This window comes from Mixophyes fleayi, chromosome 9, assembly GCF_038048845.1.
Source record: "Mixophyes fleayi isolate aMixFle1 chromosome 9, aMixFle1.hap1, whole genome shotgun sequence".
NCBI classification, from domain to species: domain Eukaryota; kingdom Metazoa; phylum Chordata; class Amphibia; order Anura; family Limnodynastidae; genus Mixophyes; species Mixophyes fleayi.
In genome coordinates, this window is record NC_134410.1 from 123,328,520 (window position 1) to 123,348,315 (window position 19,796).

Here is a 19,796-nt window from a genome sequence, read left to right on the forward strand (position 1 = left end):
TGGTCAGGTCATGTTGGAGGTGTAGTGTCCTATGTCTGTATACAGTGTAATAGAATTGTATTATGATCATTTCCAGGGGTCAGGTCATGTTGGGGATGTAGTGTCCTATGTCTGTATAGAGTGTAATAGAATTGTATTATGATCATGTCCAGTGGTCAGGTCATGTTGGGGATGTAGTGTCCTATGTCTGTATAGAGTGTAATAGAATTGTATTATGATCATGTCCAGTGGTCAGGTCATGTTGGGGTGTAGTGTCCTATGTCTGTATAGAGTGTAATAGAATTGTATTATGATCATGTCCAGGGGTCAGGTCATGTTGGGGGTATGGTATCCTATGTCTGTATACAGTGTAATAGAATTGTATTATGATCATGTCCAGTGGTCAGGTCATGTTGGGGTCTAGTGTCCTATGTCTGTACACAGTGTAATAGAATTATATTATGATCATGTCCAGTGGTCAGGTCATGTTGGGGTGTAGTGTCCTATGTCTGTATAGAGTGTAATATAATTGTATTATGATCATGTCCAGGGGTCAGGTCATGTTGGGGTGTAGTGTCCTAAGTCTGTATACAGTGTAATAGAATTGTATTATGATCATGTCCAGTGGTCAGGTCATGTTGGGGGTGCAGTGTCCTATGTCTGTATACAGTGTAATAGAATTGTATTATGACCATGTCCAGTGGTCAGGTCATGTTGGGGATGTAGTGTCCTATGTCTGTATAGAGTGTAATAGAATTGTATTATGATCATGTCCAGTGGTCAGGTCATGTTGGGGTGTAGTGTCCTATGTTTGTATAGAGTGTAATAGAATTGTATTATGTTCATGTCCAGGGGTCAGGTCATGTTGGGGTGTAGTGTCCTATGTCTGTATAGAGTGTAATAGAATTGTATTATGATCATGTCCAGTGGTCATGTTGGGGGTGTATTATGATCATATACAGAGGTCAGTTTGGGGGTGTTATGATCATATACACAGGTCAGGTTGGGGGGTGTTATGATCATATACAGAGGTCAGGTTGGGGGGGGGTGTTATGATCTTATACAGAGGTCAGGTTGGGGGTGTATTATGATCATATACAGAGGTCAGGTTTGGGGGGTGTTATGATCATATACAGAGGTCAGGTTGGGGGGGGGTGTTATGATCATATACACAGGTCATGTTGGGGGGTGTTATGATCATATACAGAGGTCAGGTTGGGGGGGGGGGTGTTATGATCTTATACAGAGGTCAGGTTGGGGGTGTATTATGATCATATACAGAGGTCAGGTTTGGGGGGTGTTATGATCATATACAGAGCTCAGGTTGGGGGTGTGTTATGATCATATACAGAGGTCAGGTTGGGGGGTGTTATGATCATATACAGAGGTTAGGTTGGGGGTGTATTATGATCATATACAGAGGTCAGGTTGGGGGTATATTATGATCATATACAGAGGTCAGGTTGGGGGTATATTATGATCATATACAGAGGTCAGGTTGGGGGGGGGGTGTTATGATCATATACAGAGGTCAGGTTGGGGGGGTTTTATGATCATATACAGAGGTCAGGTTGGGGGTATATTATGATCATATACAGAGGTCATGTTGGGGGGGGTGTTATGATCATATACAGAGGTCAGGTTGGGGGGGTGTTATGATCATTTACAGAGGTCAGGTTAGGGGGGTGTTATGATCATATACAGAGGTCAGTTTGGGGGGGGGGTGTTATGATCATATACAGAGGTCAGGTTGGGGGGGTGTTATGATCATATACAGATGTCAGGTTGGGGGGTGTTATGATCATATACAGAAGTCAGGTTGGGGTGGTGTTATGATCATATACAGAGGTCAGGTTGGGGGGTGTTATGATCATATACAGAGGTCAGGTTGGGGGGTGTTATGATCATATACAGAGGACAGGTTGGGGGGGTATTATGATCATATACAGAGGTCAGGTTGGGGGTGTATTATGATCATATACAGAGGTCAGTTTGGGGGGTGTTATGATCATATACAGAGGTCAATTTGGGGGGGGGGGTGTTATGATCATATACAGAGGTCAGGTTGGGGTGGTGTTATGATCATGTACAGAGGTCAGATTGGGGTGGTGTTATGATCATATACAGAGGTCAGATTGGGGTGGTGTTATGATCATATACAGAGGTCAGATTGGGGGGGGTGTTATGATCATATACAGAGGTCAATTTGGGGGGGGTGTTATGATCATATACAGAAGTCAGTTTGGGGGGGTGTTATGATCATATACAGAGGTCAGTTTGGGGGGGGTGTTATGATCATTTACAGAGGTCAGGTTGGGGGGGGTGTTATGATCATATACAGAGGTCAGGTTGGGGTGGTGTTATGATCATATACAGAGGTCAGGTTGGGGTGGTGTTATGATCATATACAGAGGTCAGGTTGGGGTGGTGTTATGATCATATACAGAGGTCAGGTTGGGGGGTGTTATGATCATATACAGAGGTCAGGTTGCGGGTTCAGTACCTGTCTTATGTTTTCATTGTGTCACCTTATAGATGTCTCTAGATCCACCATTAACATGTCATCTTACGTGGTGCCTACTGTGTATAAGACTGATTATTAGGTATTTCCTTATAAAGAATTGCTAGGCAGATGCAGCCGCTTTTCTGGTAGTCTCTGAGAGTAGACAACCTTCCTAATTATGACTTCTGAAGTGATTTGTAATTGTTAATCCGTTATCCTTTCCTCTCCCCGTTATAAAATGCCAGTACTACAGAGTCCAGAAGCCGACTCAGCACACTGGGGCTATAATTCATCCAGTAATCCGCAGTTCCTTTCATGTTTTAGCTAAAGAGTCAACTTTGTTACAAGTATAAACTGCAGTAAATAAATAGTTTCTGTTTTCCCAGATGGAGAACAGTAAAACGTCTCTGTAGATTTCAGGAGAGAATCCTACACTAGTTTTCATGTTTCAATGGATAATAGGGAGATGTGGTTGTGGGAAGCTTGAGATACTTAGTACCAAAGAGAAGACGATGGAAAAATAATAAAATACACATTACAGGAACGGTCAGTCACCACATCACAAGAGTCTGTAGATATACCCATCAAGATCTCATTTTAGCCTTCAATCTGGACCCCTCCTGGGGTAAAAAATATAGTTGGGTTTGTTTTAAAGAACCCGTGTGACACCCCCCATAGGCAAACCGAGGAGGGTTTTCCTAGTGCCTGGAAACCCCCCACCACGCCCGGGTTACTGTATAATTGAGATGGCTGGACCCTGCCCTCGCTTCACACGGATCTGCTTGAAAAGGGAGAGCTGCGTGCACCTAACAGTAGTGCACGCAGCATTGCCCATGTATATTATGGCGATAGGAAGAGTTGGAGAGCAGCCAAGCACTGTCTAATATTATATCCACGCCCCCATGCTTGCTGGTCACGCCCACTGGCGGCGTGGTGTGAAAACCCCCCTCTACAAATCCTGCGTTTGCCCCTGATCCCAGAGACCTTTAACTACAGTTAAATCTCTGTTGCTATTTGGGAGATGTAATAAATGACAAGTGCAGTTGTCTTTATGTACATATAAAAAGTGAGAGACAAGCTTGGGCAGGGAATGAAACATTGTATAACCTGAACCAGTGTGGCCAAATTGTCCCACAGTCAGAACGCATCTGTCGGCTAAGAATGTCCTATCTGGGTGCCTATTCTCACTTGCACGCACTTACACTTGATTAGTTTCTCTACCACGTTTTTCTTTACACTCTAGATGAAGTTACTCACTCTCTCTCTTCCTACAGTACTTCATTTAGCTTATTATAGGCAAAAATGTGCTGTAACCTATATTAACTAATCAAATTCAAGCTGTACATTTTCTATTGCCTGTTATAAATTGATATCAGATATATGATTGGTTACTATGGGATAAAACATCATTTTATTAAGTAAACACCCAAAAAATCAATTGCTGTCCTCTTTTAAAGTGGAATTATTAATATTTTCTAGTCCAACAAACTCCTGGAGAACTCAAATTTTGGGAGCGTGTATGGCCTTTTAATTTGTGGATCAAACTGCAGGTTAAAGGTAGTTACAAAACTAATATTTCCCAACGATACTGTTCCTTTGATGCCCATTAATGGTGCTTTAAGACTTAAATGTGTTTGTAAAGTAGAATACACGCAGCTCGCAAGTCAGGACAAAGAAGTAATTGTGATGACTTCATCTGTTATTACCCCGTCCTCCCCTCCGTCAGTCCCTTTCAAGCGTTAAATGAAAATGGACACTAAAAACTTTACGAATGCGATGAAAAAACAAGAGACTGACCACAATTTACAATAGCGGATCAGTACATTAGCAATTCTTGAACGTCTTCCAAGAACGTCTGACCCGACACACAAAACACTCTGTGAGCACATTCTTTGTTTTGAGTAACTTTTGTGCTTTGACAAAGGTATGAAAATGGTTTCTAAATAAACAGGGATTTTTCTTTCTTCCAAATAAACCATAGCCCCCCAAACAGTCTAGATGTTTGGTCCCCGAGGGCACAGAATTTACTGATTTGAGGCCATGCTTGCCTACTGTCCTGGCAGAGTAGGTCATTCCCCCCTGGACTTAACTTTTCTAGTGGGCGGGGTCTTGTTGACGCGTTTCGCTGCAAATCACATGATCATGCCTCCCTCCCACACTGCGCAGTGGCGCAAATCTCATAGATGCGTAGCTGGGGGCGGGCAGTGATGGTGCAAATTCCATTGTCATTCCCCCTCGCGTTTGTCCTTTGCACTTCCATGAAGGTCCAAAAAAGTATGCAAGTGTGTTTGAGACAGGGCTTCATGTAAATTGGGCATGGCCAGGCTTATTGGGCTGTGTGACCAATTTAACCTAGATTTCCTTTCTTGTAAAATTGGAAGGTTCGATTAAACATATATGCAAGATTATTATTAATAATAATAATAATAATAATAATAATAATATGATATATTTTGAACAGCTTCTATCCGTGTTTGTTAAAGGGAATGGAGACCCCCAAATGCACCAGTAGTGTGATTGGTTGGGGGGACAGCCCAACAACAGGCGTATCTTCCAGTAGAGGGCATCCCAGGGGAGTTAGTGAGACAACTATGTGATAAAAGATGAGTGGAATTTTTCGAATCGGTCCATGGAATATTCACAACACTGCGCATTTTGCCGCAAAAGTTTGACCGTTTGATCCTTATCGATTGGAGTGAAAATTTCACTTATCTTCACTAAAGAACCTTATTGAAGTCCTAACATTGGCACTGTGTAAGATTGGATTCATTATTTTATCTAGGCACTAAAATTAGATAATAAGTTCAACTGAGAGGGCCGCCTATGTCTGAGTAAGATCTTATTGAAGTCAAATCAATATATATTATTACAATTCCCTTGTAGAATGATGATATTTTGGTAATCTCATACACAATATAGTAATTGTGTGTGTAGGGGGTTAGGTGTAAAAGAGTCTGGCGTAGTCCCTACTTTTACCATACAGAAGAGGGTGCAGACATATCTGGCGGGTTGGGACACCACAGAGCAATGAAGTCATATGTTTAAAACCACAGGAATCATTTAGTATTATTATGGTGCAACTAGCTGATCTTTAGTGTTTGATTAATCTACCCCTTTGGGGTACATAGTGCATACTTGCCTACTTTCCGCAAGTGTAGCCCGGGAGAGGGGCGTGACTAGTGGGCGGGAGGGAGCGGGGCATGGCAAACGCGATTCACAGCAAATCACGTCATTTAGGCTAGGCAGTTGCGGAATGCGGGAGACTTGCCTGCTCTCCCGGGAGTCCGTGAGATCGACCCGAATTTCGGGAGTCTCCCAGACATTCCGGGAGAGTTGGCAAGTATGACATAGTGACAGAATAAGGAGATAGCAATGTACTTCGTAAAAGCCGCAGGAGAGTATGTGCAAGCGAATACGCTAAAGTCATGTTAAGGTTGGAAAACCTGTTTAACTTAACACTACACAATTTGAGTTTGTATTCAATGTGTGCTGTGCGGTTTTAAGCAGACAATGGGAGGCACAGCTCTCCCTCTGAGCTGACACATATCCATCTGCAGTTGCATCACCCCTCTCCTTTGTAACAATGGCCCCTTTCAAATAACCTGTCATGAACCAAGTCCAAAACTAAGCGTATGTTGCCAGCAGACGGTGTAATTAATTGAAATGATAGAATGTAATCAGAGGCTGCTTTCTTTCCTGTGCCATGCCATCAATCATTCACAGTCATTGTGATTTTCTGTACTGAGCTTACTTATAAAGGTTCTGTTCTAACAGATAACCACTCAAATAGTGCAAAGGCTTCTGGGAAACATGATAACAAACTTAATGTGTGTGTTTGTAGTGGGGGGGGGGAGGTTGTGAGCAAGATCCTGTCTGTAGTGGAACAATGCAGATATCTTGTTGCAGATAAGAGCAAAACATGACAAAGTCTGGCTCGAATACTGTAATATAGCAGACTATCTATGTCCCTATTTCTACACGTGGTCGATTTTCATTCTCTGTTCGCTATTCAGATTTCAAAGGGTCCAGGATGGAATGACAGGAGATAATGATTTTTAGCCAATCATTGTAGCAATAAAAAGTCAGTTATCGCTGCAATTGAACAAATTGATTTTGCCAGGGCAACCGAAGGCTACCCTGGCTATACTGGCCCGTATTGCTAAGGGTTAATTTACGGTTCTGCCAGTTGTGGAGTTTGCAGACAACCAGTGGAGCTGAAAGCCCAAATTTAAACGACTTTCTAAAAAAAATTAAAAAAAATCTTTATCTATCTAATATGGAGCAGTGATACTTGTTCAATAAGCTTCTGAATGCATTTGTGGCAAAAGCCGACAACCCCTTGCCACGGTGAAAGTTGGCGAATCTTACTGACCGCAAAATGATTGCAGTGTTATTCCCGATGGTATACCGTTTGATGTATAGAGTTAAATGAAAATAAAAAATTAAAGCCCTATCGCCAATAGGATTTTTATCGCCCTTCATTAACCCAAACAGTCGGAGAGAAGCGGTTTGTGGTTTATATGCAATATATATTTGTCTTTTTGCTGCAAGATATTCATTGCCCACTTTCAGCTACATCATGGAGGTCTTTGCTCACGTCCTCCAGTCGTCACGCGGTTTCTTGTGGTCTTTTGTTAGTATTTTCTATCCACGTTGTTGTGTGGGGAAGGAGCAGAGAGGTTTGTTTTCGCACCCCACTCTCGCTCTGCGTTCACCCAGCGTCATCACAGAAACAGCAGCAGAGCGAATCGTAACTTTAAATCTGTCTTTGTATCTTGTAACAGAATCTCTCTTGGCGTCTACCTCCGGCATTCAATTTTCTCCTGTGCCTAATGTGGTTATGTTGACCTGCTCTGAACCGACGTTTAGCTGGGCCTGGTAGATAAAGGCTGAGATTTCTGTCTCTCTGCTTGACTAGAGTTCTCCGTCCGTCTCTCACTGACTCGGGCTGCTGGTCTGATAGTTGGACTCATTCCCCAGTATTTAATTACCAACGTACCCATGTAATGTGTGAGAGAAGCCTGTGATTGTCTTCATGTTGCAATGTACATCGTAGATGCCAACAGTCTCTAATTTCAGGGACACTTCCAGGGTTTAAAGATTTGTCCCTGGAAAGATCCCTATTTTTCTACTGTACAATAAACTTTCCTTTAGCATTGCTGGAAAATATTTCAAAATTCTGGCAACTGGCAATCGAAAATGGTAGTTGCCAGTTTTATAGTGTGCAGATGTCCCAGGCTATCTCTGTATAATATTGTGTGCTTGTCCCTGGCTATATCTGTATAATATTGTGCAGATGTCCCAGGCTATCTCTGTATAATATTGTGTGCTTGTCCCTGGCTATATCTGTATAATATTGTGCAGATGTCCCAGGCTATCTCTGTATAATATTGTGTGCTTGTCCCAGACTATATCTGTATAATATTGTGCAGATGTCCCAGGCTATCTCTGTATAATATTGTGTGCTTGTCCCTGGCTATCTCTGTATAATATTGTGCGGATGTCCCAGGCTATCTCTGTATAATATTGTGCAGATGTCCCAGGCTATCTCTGTATAATATTATGCAGATGTCCCAGGCTATCTCTGTGTAATATTGTGCGAATGTCCCAGGCTATCTCTGTATAATATTGTGTGCTTGTCCCTGGCTATCTCTGTATAATATTGTATGCTTGTCCCTGGCTATCTCTGTATAATATTGTATGCTTGTCCCAGACTATATCTGTATAATATTGTGCAGATGTCCCAGGCTATCTCTGTGTAATATTGTGTGCTTGTCCCTGGCTATCTCTGTATAATATTGTGTGCTTGTCCCTGGCTATCTCTGTATAATATTGTGCGGATATCCCAGGCTATCTCTGTATAATATTATGCAGATGTCCCAGGCTATCTCTGTGTAATATTGTGCGAATGTCCCAGGCTATCTCTGTATAATATTGTGCGCTTGTCCCAGGCTATCTCTGTATTATAGCATGTGGATATCCCAGGCTTTCTCTGTATAATATTATGCAGATGTCCCAGGCTATCTCTGTATAATAATGTGCGGTTGTCCCAGGCTATCTCTGTATAATATTGTGTGGATGTCCCAGGCTATCTCTGTATAATATTGTGTGGATATCCCAGGCTATCTCTGTATAATATTGTGCGCTTGTCCCAGGCTATCCCTGTATAATATTGTGCGGATGTTCCAGGCTATCTCTGTTTAATATTGTGCGGTTGTCCCAGGCTATCTCTGTATAATATTGTGTGGATGTCCCAGGCTATCTCTGGATAATATTGTGTGCTTGTCCCTGGCTATCTCTGTATAATATTGTGTGCTTGTCCCAGACTATATCTGTATAATATTGTGTGCTTGTCCCAGACTATATCTGTATAATATTGTGTGCTTGTCCCAGGCTATATCTGTATAATATTGTGTGCTTGTCCTAGACTATATCTGTATAATATTGTGTGCTTGTCCCAGACTATATCTGTATAATATTGTGTGCTTGTCCCAGACTATATCTGTATAATATTGTGTGCTTGTCCCAGGCTATCTCTGTATAATATTATGCAGATGTCCCAGGCTATCTCTGCATAATATTGTGCGCTTGTCCCAGACTATATCTGTATAATATTGTGCGCTTGTCCCAGGCTATCTCTGTATAATATTGTGCGGATGTCCCAGGCTATCTCTGTATAATATTATGCAGATGTCCCAGGCTATCTCTGTATAATATTATGCAGATGTCCCAGGCTATCTCTGTATAATATTGTGCAGATGTCCCAGGCTATCTCTGTATTATAGCATGTGGATATCCCAGGCTTTCTCTGTATAATATTATGCAGATGTCCCAGGCTATCTCTGTATAATATTGTGTGGATGTCCCAGGCTATCTCTGTATAATATTGTGTGGATGTCCCAGGCTATCTCTGTATAATATGTGCGCTTGTCCCAGGCTATCTCTGTATAATATTGTGCGGATGTCCCAGGCTATCTCTGTTTAATATTGTGCGGTTGTCCCAGGCTATCTGTGTATAATATTGTGTGGATGTCCCAGGCTATCTCTGTATAATATTGTGTGCTTGTCCCTGGCTATCTCTGTATTATATTGTGTGCTTGTCCCAGACTATATCTGTATAATATCGTGTGCTTGTCCCAGGCTATCTCTGTATAATATTGTGCGGATGTCCCATGCTATCTCTGTATAATATTGTGCTGATATCCCAGGCTATCTCTGCATAATATTGTGCGGTTGTCCCAGGCTATCTCTGTATAATATTGTGCGCTTGTACAAGACTATATCTGTATAATATTGTGCAGTTGTCCCAGGCTATCTCTGTATAATATTGTGCGCTTGTACCAGACTATATCTGTATAATATTGTGCAGTTGTCCCAGGCTATCTCTGTATAATATTGTGCAGATGTCCTAGGCTATCTCTGTATAATATTATGCAGATGTCCCAGGCTATCTCTGTATACTATTATGCAGATGTCCCAGGCTACCTCTGTATAATATTGTGCGGTTGTCCCAGGCTATCTCTGTATCATATTGTGCGCTCATCCCAGGCTATCTCTGTATAATATTGTGCTGTTGTCCCAGGCTATCTGTGTATAATATTGTGTGCTTGTCCCAGGCTATCTCTGTATAATATTGTGTGCTTGTCCCAGGCTATCTCTGTATAATATTGTGCGGATGTCCCATGCTCTCTCTGTATAATATTGTGCTGATGTCCCAGGCTATCTCTGCATAATATTGTGCGGTTGTCCCAGGCTATCTCTGTATAATATTGTGTGCTTGTCCCAGGCTATCTCTGTATAATATTGTGCGGATGTCCCAGGCTATCTCTGTATAATATTGTGTGCTTGTCCCAGGCTATCTCTGTATAATATTGTGCGAATGTCCCAGGCTATCTCTGTATAATATTGTGTGCTTGTCCCAGGCTATCTCTGTATAATATTGTGTGCTTGTCCCAGGCTATCTCTGTATGATATTGTGTGGATGTCCCAGGCTATCTCTGCATAATATTGTGCGGTTGTCCCAGGCTATCTCTGTATAATATTGTGTGCTTGTCCCAGGCTATATCTGTATAATATTGTGCGGATGTCCCAGGCTATCTCTGCATAATATTGTGCGGTTGTCCCAGGCTATCTCTGTATAATATTGTGCGGATGTCCCAGGCTATCTCTGTATAATATTGTGCGGATGTCCCAGGCTATCTCTGTATCATATTGTGCGGATGTCCCAGGCTATCTCTGTATAATATTGTGCAGATGTCCCAGGCTATCTCTGTATAATATTGAGCGGATGTCCCAGGCTATCTCTGTATAATAATGTGCGGTTGTCCCAGGCTATATCTGTATAATATTGTGCGGATGTCCCAGGCTATCTCTGTATAATATTGTGTGGATATCCCAGGCTATCTCTGTATAATATTGTGCGCTTGTCCCAGGCTATCCCTGTATAATATTGTGCGGTTGTCCCAGGCTATCTCTGTATAATATTGTGTGGATGTCCCAGGCTATCTCTGTATAATATTGTGTGCTTGTCCCTGGCTATCTCTGTATAATATTGTGTGCTTGTCCCAGACTATATCTGTATAATATTGTGTGCTTGTCCCAGACTATATCTGTATAATATTGTGTGCTTGTCCCAGGCTATATCTGTATAATATTGTGTGCTTGTCCTAGACTATATCTGTATAATATTGTGTGCTTGTCCTAGACTATATCTGTATAATATTGTGTGCTTGTCCCAGACTATATCTGTATAATATTGTGTGCTTGTCCCAGACTATATCTGTATAATATTGTGCGGTTGTCCCAGGCTATCTCTGTATAATATTGTGCGGATGTCCCAGGCTATCTCTGTATAATATTGTGCGGATGTCCCAGGCTATCTCTGTATAATATTATGCAGATGTCCCAGGCTATCTCTGTATAATATTATGCAGATGACCCAGGCTATCTCTGTATTATAGCATGTGGATATCCCAGGCTTTCTCTGTATAATATTATGCAGATGTCCCAGGCTATCTCTGTATAATATTGTGCGGTTGTCCCAGGCTATCTCTGTATAATATTGTGTGGATGTCCCAGGCTATCTCTGTATAATATTGTGTGGATGTCCCAGGCTATCTCTGTATAATATTGTGCGCTTGTACAAGACTATATCTGTATAATATTGTGCAGTTGTCCCAGGCTATCTCTGTATAATATTGTGCGCTTGTACCAGACTATATCTGTATAATATTGTGCGGTTGTCCCAGGCTATCTCTGTATAATATTGTGCGGATGTCCCAGGCTATCTCTGTATAATATTGTGCAGATGTCCTAGGCTATCTCTGTATAATATTATGCAGATGTCCCAGGCTATCTCTGTATACTATTATGCAGATGTCCCAGGCTATCTCTGTATAATATTGTGCGGTTGTCCCAGGCTATCTCTGTATCATATTGTGCGCTCATCCCAGGCTATCTCTGTATAATATTGTGCTGTTGTCCCAGGCTATCTGAGTATAATATTGTGTGCTTGTCCCAGGCTATCTCTGTATAATATTGTGTGCTTGTCCCAGGCTATCTCTGTATAATATTGTGCGGATGTCCCATGCTATCTCTGTATAATATTGTGCTGATGTCCCAGGCTATCTCTGCATAATATTGTGCGGTTGTCCCAGGCTATCTCTGTATAATATTGTGTGCTTGTCCCAGGCTATCTCTGTATAATATTGTGCGGATGTCCCAGGCTATCTCTGTATAATATTGTGTGCTTGTCCCAGGCTATCTCTGTATAATATTGTGCGAATGTCCCAGGCTATCTCTGTATAATATTGTGTGCTTGTCCCAGGCTATCTCTGTATAATATTGTGTGCTTGTCCCAGGCTATCTCTGTATGATATTGTGTGGATGTCCCAGGCTATCTCTGCATAATATTGTGCGGTTGTCCCAGGCTATCTCTGTATAATATTGTGTGCTTGTCCCAGGCTATATCTGTATAATATTGTGCGGATGTCCCAGGCTATCTCTGCATAATATTGTGCGGTTGTCCCAGGCTATCTCTGTATAATATTGTGCGGATGTCCCAGGCTATCTCTGTATAATATTGTGCGGATGTCCCAGGCTATCTCTGTATCATATTGTGCGGATGTCCCAGGCTATCTCTGTATAATATTGTGCAGATGTCCCAGGCTATCTCTGTATAATATTGTGCGGATGTCCCAGGCTATCTCTGTATAATATTGTGCGGATGTCCCAGGCTATCTCTGTATAATATTGTGCGGATGTCCCAGGCTATCTCTGTATAATATTGTGTGGATGTCCCAGGCTATCTCTGTATAATATTGTGCGGATGTCCCAGGCTATCTCTGTATAATATTGTGCGGATGTCCCAGGCTATCTCTGTATAATATTGTGCGGATGTCCCAGGCTATCTCTGTATAATATTGTGCGGATGTCCCAGGCTATCTCTGTATAATATTGTGCGGATGTCCCAGGCTATCTCTGTATCATATTGTGTGGATGTCCCAGGTTATCTCTGTTTAATATTGTGCGGATGTCCCAGGCTATCTCTGTATCATATTGTGTGGATGTCCCAGGCTATCTCTGTATAATATTGTGCGGATGTCCCAGGCTATCTCTGTATAATATTGTGCGGTTGTCCCAACAGCACTGAATTGTGTAACTGGCTGGTTATAATGCAGAACGCGTTGGGTGACTACACTACTCTCTGAATGTCTGGGAAAATGTAACAGGTCTCTGGGGAGGCAGTAAATTAGAAAGCTCGTCACTGAAATGAATGAGCTCCCCCTTTCCAGTGGGGAACAATCACAGTGAGAGATAATTCAGTGGGTACGTGTTTGTCTCTGTGGGCTGGCAGAGCTCAGACGTCTCTGTTCTCTTCTCTCCCTGACATGGAAGTGTGCCAGGCCGAGGAGTGGCACATTATACATTGCTCCCCACGGCCCTCTGTAAACAAAGACTTGTTTAATTCTGGTACCAACTCTGTTTCCAGCAAGATAATCATTCCTCTACGGTCTTAATTCATTTACTGGCCTCCAGACAACTTTGGGAACGAACAGTGCTATGAAATATCGATCTGATGAAAGTTATAACCCACATCAACATTATACCAAGCTAAAAGGTATAACCAAGCACAGGTTTTTTTATTACAAATAGTAAGTCAATAGCCTCTGGGTTCTGAATATTGCGGAATCATTTCAGCTTATGCTCAGTGCGGATGATCGCTCACAACGGAACAAAGGTAGACAAGAAACAGGAGACATTGTTCTCTCTGACAAATGCTTTTTCATTCCGAACAACGTACATAAAATAGAACAGGTACTGTTTTAGTACAGTGGGTCTCAGCAGCTGCCCAGTGGTATAACTACGTGGGCGATCAAATGATGCGCAATTTGCTTCTCCCACAGATACAGCCACTTTAACCTCTACTGTATGTGCATTCATATAAACCGAAGCATTTGGCCAAAAGAGTCACATGGCATTTTAAAACAACGTTTGCCGTGTGCTCTGCATTTCTGCACTTCTACAATGCCGTTTAATGGGTTGCAGATAGACATAAAAAGGTACAAAGACATCACAGACAATCATGATATGATAATTAGAGATGTTCACTGACCCCCGTGATTTGGTTTTGGTTTTTACAAGAGCACTGCTACCCCTGTTTCTGTGTGAGCAATGGCACTGAGCAATGTCACTGGAGACTGGAGAGTGACAAGAACACTGCTACCCCTGTTTCTGTGTGAGCAATGGCACTGAGCAATGTCACTGGAGACTGGAGAGTGACAAGAACACTGCTACCCCTGTTTCTGTGTGAGCAATGGCACTGAGCAATGTCACTGGAGACTGGAGAGTGACAAGAACACTGCTACCCCTGTTTCTGTGTGAGCAACGGCGCTGCATCTCCTGGGGAGGGAGGTAATTATGGAATCCAAAACCCGCGAGATCCGACAACACAACAATGACGTTTTGCCTCGATTCAGATCCGAGGACTCGCAAAAGTACCGACCCGGCTCGCGAGCCTACTCAGATCCCCTAAGTTCGGATGGGCTCGGTTTTCAGAAAACCAAGCCCGAGCATCTCTAATAATAATGGATGTGCTGTGGTCTAAAAGGAATATTTAAGTGACATATATTACTGATAACAGGATAGTTTAGTAACCGGAGATTTGGGGTGAACTTTTACAGACTTATGGCATAGTGTGGTGAGCAACTTCTGAATAGTTTCCAGACTAAGCAGAGCAGTTTTGACACTCAAGGAAAGGTAACACGATACAGTTTGCCCTTAACATTATATCAACATATTTCTGCCCAGCACCACCAATGAAAAGGCCTAATTTCAGCTTTTTTTCCATATTTAACAAAGTCCCCGGGCCTGTGTTGGCTATTGACAGCAATAGCCTTCTCAAAGGGCCTCCGATGAAACCTATTTATCATGTACAGCGATGTACTCAAACCGACAATCGCCATCTCAGGTTACCCAGAGAGAAAAAAATGTTGGGGAGCTAAATCATTTTTTCCTTGTTTTTATTAAATAACATTATTATTATTATTATTTTCATTATTTATTTTTGAAAATGTTATTGTTCATTTTTTCACTGAATCTATACTGGCCTTACCAGCGCTAAGAGTCTTCTCACCGCAGGCGCCGTGGAGCTGAGCATCTCTCCTGCCGCAGCGACCGTTCAATGGTAAATTGGGAGATATTAACGCTAAGCGGCGACAGAAAGTCTTCCCTATCGCCCAGCACTGATACATAGACCCCTAACCGTGGAAGTACGTACAAATAAGAGGTCTGTCCAAGACATAACTTGCAGAAATGATTTCTCCTGGATGTGGCTCTGTCAGGGACAAGCTGCAGAATCCACACATGGAAGCGAACAATCTAATATTGTGTAATAAACTGTGTCCTTGAGCAGAGAATTTCTCCATAAAATAATAATAACATTTGCAGAGTTTACATGAACCGAATAAACTCCTTCATTTGTTGACAGGATGGCGACGTCCGAGAACAGCCACATAAATGTTTTATGGCTCTTCTTCTGGTAAACACATAAGCCACGACCGTGTGGGGATTATCAGAGCCCGCGGCCGGCCGGGTGCCTGGAGCAGATCGTCCTGCCCCAGTAGCGTCCCCTGCAGCATTATAAACGAAGAGAGTTCCGCATAGTCCATAGAAGGTCATCCAGCTACAGCCTAGCATCGTTACTGCTAAAACATACACAGTCAACAGAGCATTGCTAGCGTGGCAACCTGCGGAACAGCCGAAGACGGAACGGTCTGATAAGGCCACAGTCATGTGTATATAGCATTAATCCAGGGGTTTTCAACTGCAGCCATTTAAATGTATAGTATCTGTTAACACGGTTGCAAGTCAAATAATTAACAGTAGTCCTGGTTGCTGTTATTGCAGTGATCGGGGGAGGAGCCTGGGTGAGCTCAGACGTCTGTCTTTTCAAACTCGCTTGACACGTGTCGGCTGACATATATTGAGCACCCAAGTAAATGGGGCATTCGGCAGAAACATCAATAAGAAGCATCTTCTATCAGAAAATAAAGACAAAAGGGAGATAAACTGTACACAGCTCCTTACATTTGTGAAAACCTGAACGTCACGGGCGTAACTACCTGTCTAGCATTCCAGAGCACCAAAATTAAATTCTGTTCTGATGGTTTATATGAGTTTGCAGAGCTTTACATTCATAATTAACCAACCCCCCCCCCCCGGACTCAAAGGCCCCAGCAATTTATTAGCAAGTCCCCCATCATGGCGAGGCCCAACCCACTGTCCCCATGCCGCCTAGCCAAATGCTTGGAGGTATGTTTTGACGCAGTGATGAATAGCCAATCAGATGCCTGCCATCAACTCAGAATGAGACCATGCCCAATATATACATATGTAATAAGATACTTGCCTAGGCAGTGACGTCCGGGAGATCCCAGGCAGGGGGCGTGACTAGAGAGTGGGGCACAGTCAATGGCGTAATTTTGGCCCCGCCCCAGTGAAGAAAATGCCGCCAAAATGACACAATTCGCCACAAATTGAATTATTTTGGCCAGGGAATTGCGGTATGCGGGAGACTTGCCTGTTCTCCCGGGAGTCCGGGAGACTGACCCGGATTTCGGGAGTCTCCCGGACATTCCGGAAGAGTTGGCAAGTATGTGTAATAATAATAAATTGTGTTGATGACAGATTTTCTCTCGCTGCTCAGAACAAACATCTCCCTGGGCTGGAAAGAGCCCTAAAATCGGAACCTTCCTGCCAAAACCGGGACAGTTGGACAAATGTAACCGTTATTCCTGCAGGGCTTTACTTATAACTCTCACAAGAAGAAAAAGAAAAACATTCAAGCTGGCAGGTATTAACACTGACACAGTGCATAGTGAATTATAATAAAATCATGTTACAAGACCAGCCCCTGACACCCACTTTCTGCTCAATACTCAATGAGCAGCTGAGATTCCATAAAAGGCTGCCATTAGCGGCTTAATGTCTAATGTCAAGATATCAGCTCGGAATAGATCTGTTTGCAGGATTAGCAGTTGGATTTGCACTATGTGAATCCAGAGGACCTGGAAATTGATGCATTACAGCAACAAGATTAATAAGGGGAAGAATTACTAACCGGTTTTGCAAACCAATGACTGTGTGTTGACGTTGGCTGACAGACACCGTCAGCTTTGGGAAGTCACAATTAACAATGAATCACTTTGTATATTTTATTTAGTAAAATAAATACTATACAACCTTCTTATGTAGTCTCATCGCATCGAATACAAATGCTGCGACCAACGGGCATCGTTTACTAACTATAACATTTAATTGCAAAATTTGTACTCAGCCACAACAACCAATCAGCATTTAGTTTTTATATGACTGGTGTAAGTTAGGCAATGAAAGAAAGCATCTGATTGGCTGATGTGGTTTAGTGCAAATTTAGCACCTAAATACAATATTATTTAACGAGCCATAGTGCATATAATACAAGAGCCATGCTATGAAGAAAAGCTATGCATGTCTCGCAATTGTCCCGATTTTGGTATGACATCCCGATTCGTGGACCACTAAAGAGGTGGGGATTAAAAAAGCAGGTTGTTAAATCCAAATTTCCCACTTATGGGCGGGGTTTGACAAAAGCAGGGTGGGGCTTATTTTGTCTCGATTTCGTGATTTTATATGTTGGGGAGGTATGTTATTGTACTACCATTTCTACCATACTTCCCAGCTGTCCCGATTGCAGCCCTAAATTACAAAAATGAATAAGCTTTAACGCTGGACAATGTGCTGGCTGCATGAGGCTCCGAATTTTTGTTTTGATTGTATAAACTGCCTTTCCTCCCCCTCACAATTACTTTCTATACTTAACCATACTTGCCAACTCTCCCGGAATGTCCGGGAGACTCCCGAAATATGGCTCGGTCTCACGGACACCCGCAAGAGCAGGCAAGTCTCCCGCATGCCGCAATTGATTGGCGAAAATGACTCGATTCGCGGTGAGTCGTGTCATTTTGGTCCCGCCGCCCACGACAAAACGGCATTTCCGTCGCCGGGGCGGGGTCAAAATGACGCGTTTGGCTGCACCCCACCCCCTCTAGTCACTCCCCTCTCCCGAAAGTAGGCACGTATGTACTTAACTTATCTAAGATAAAGACTCAGAGAGGGGAGTTGAATTCCCCCCCAGAGACTTTGTAAAGTGGCCAAATAGGTCACATTTTATTAACAATTGAAACTTGGTCACAAAGCGGGTCAAGGGATCCTCCACACGAAAGGACCAAGAGTCACCGTTACCTCATACTTGCCGACATTGACATCAAGCTGTCCGGGAGTGGGCTCCATCTTGGGGGCGTGGCCACGAGATTCACGTCGTTAGGCCCCAGGATGACACGTTTGGCTCCGCCCCCACCAACTTCACCGACGAACGGGGCATGATCCGGGAGGTTGCCCTGCTTTCTCGGGAGTCCGTGAGGGCTCCCAAAAACTTGTGACTCTCCCGGACACCCTGGGAGAGTAGGCAACTATGCGTTACCTCGAAGGGGGCAGTGACCTGCGGCCAATCAGCGATAGCGCTTTATGTATCAGCCGCTAGTGCACTGGCCAACAAAATGCTGCTGGCGCAGGGTTCATCGATCCCTAAGTCAACTGCTTCTGCATGTTCACACTGTGCCCCGGCTGCAACTCAAACGTAGTAAGAATTAATTGAATTTTAGTGTCGATTATAATTGCCCAATCCCTAGAGAAGTGGGCGGGGCAGGGGCCACAATGATGAGATCCGCCTGGAAACCACCCATGTGAACCACCCTAAGTGTAGCCCTTGTAACCAGCTTACTCCCAAACACCTCTAGTGTCATGAGAAACTTAGTGTTATTGGAAAGTACTGTTAATACCAAAGGGAGCTGGGGAACCTTAGGAAACATTGTGTGTGAAATCCGTAGAACAAATTAATTTAGTTGGAAAATCAATGGAAAAAAAACAGAGGAGACCGTTGCCGTATACTAAAGGTGGATTAGGTCATGTTGCAGGGTACAGGTATTGCATGTATCAGTGGCAAGGGGCTGTGTAAACAATGACAACTGGTAACCAGCAGAGTCCTCTGTCGGCGGTAAGAAACCTCCGGAATGTTTGCATTGGACAGCTGAGGCAGCTGGATATAACCATTGAGAGTAGCAGGGGCAAGTGCAGGATTTGTAGAGGAAGGTTTCCACACCACGCCCCCAGTGGGCGTGACCAGCATGCATGGGGGCGTGGCTGTAATAGTAGACAGTGCTTGGCTGCTCTCCAACTCTTCCTATCCCCATAATATACATGGGCAATGCTGCGTGCACTACTGTTAGGTGCACACAGCTCTCCCTTTTCAAGCAGAGCCGTGTGAATCGGGAGCAGGGTCCAGTCACCTCAATTATACAGTGCCCCAGGCTTGGAGGGGGGTTTCCAGGCACTAGGAAACCCCCCTCGGTTTGCCTATGAGTAGGGTGTAGCTGAGTGTAAATAATGGGAGTCTGGGGGGGAAGTTAATGTAATGATATAATGCTGGCCACACAGTACGGTCCTACAACATCAGTGCACACATGGTACGGCCAATCAGTGAGCAGTACTAAATATGACAATCATTGGATACAGGCAACATATATGCAACCAATCAATTCACTGGTAGAAGTCACCTGGTCTGCTGGGGTTTGATTGACGAGCATGGCAATATTTATTGTCTAATTTTCATAGATTTACATCTATGATGGTCGCACTGTGTATAAGGATCAGTCACAATATTAAATAGCGACAGGGCTGGTTTCCTATTATACCCTTATCCCCGATAACACTACTC

At 43.2% G+C, this 19,796-nt stretch overlaps 1 protein-coding gene across 1 annotated transcript in view; it reads left to right on the plus strand.

Annotated features, from left to right (window-relative positions):
* LOC142101201 (discoidin domain-containing receptor 2-like) overlaps window positions 1-19,796 on the plus strand; it is a 129,169-nt gene that overhangs the window by 34,485 nt on the left and 74,888 nt on the right. The gene's annotated exons all lie outside the window — the stretch shown is intronic.